Source organism: Curcuma longa, chromosome 9 (assembly GCF_044706935.1).
Source record: "Curcuma longa cultivar G26 ecotype Majalengka, Jawa Barat chromosome 9, ITB_CL_G26_1.1, whole genome shotgun sequence".
Taxonomy (NCBI): domain Eukaryota; kingdom Viridiplantae; phylum Streptophyta; class Magnoliopsida; order Zingiberales; family Zingiberaceae; genus Curcuma; species Curcuma longa.
Window position 1 is genome coordinate 5,354,076 of NC_133869.1, and position 1,009 is coordinate 5,355,084.

The window sequence follows — 1,009 nt, forward strand, 5'->3', positions numbered from 1 at the left end:
ATGTTTATTTACAATATAGATTAAATGGACACTTGCATAAAAACTAAATGCAAACATTGACCAAATGTGATTCTTATATCAGAATGTTTATTTACATAGATAGCTAGGATTCTGGTATACATCCCAACATTGTTCTTTTATATAGTCAGTATAAATCGAACAACCTCAAACGGTCCTGCTCAATACACACACATAGTGTACTAGTATAATTTTATAGTTAAGATAAACTAATACCAATTACACTACAACCATTCCAATGGTCTGTCCCAATCCATCTTGGTTGTGAGCTACTATTTATAATTTATAAGGAACTAATAACATGATCTTCTGTGTGGCACCATACACCATGTTATCTACAATATAAATTAATTGGACAACTACATTAACATATATAAAGAATATAAAATATAAATATTTGACCAAAGTGATTCTTATTTCAAAATAGATGTTCATACAAAAGCTAGGCTTATAGTATACATCCTGATAGCATGTACAGTGCATTTTTCTCGCCAGGAAGGTACATAGAATCCACATGACATCCCTTTGTGATGCTTAGGTGGAGAAGCCTTTTATCCGATTTATAGCTGGCCGAGCTATCTCCTTGTCGGACGAGTTGAGTTTCTTCTAGATGTTTGTACTTCTCAGCTCTCTCTAGCAACTTAGCATAATTGGCAGGAGGTTTTTTCATCAAAGATCGGAAGAATTCTCTATCCATCAACCCTTGAGAGAAAGCATTGGTTAAGACCTCTGTGGGTGTGGAAGGGGCATCCCAAACGACCCGATCAAATACTCCTTCATATACTCTTGAGAGTTTCTTGAGGCTTTTGCTTGATAGTGAATAGGTTTATTGGCGTTTTCTGATATCTTTTGCTACTAGCAAATTGATGGAGGAAGGTAGTCATGAAATCAGCAAAAGAATATATGAATGAAGGAGGAAGACAACTGAACCATCTCTGAGCAGAGCCTGACAGGGTGGTTAGAAAAACTTGACACTTGACTCCATCCGGAT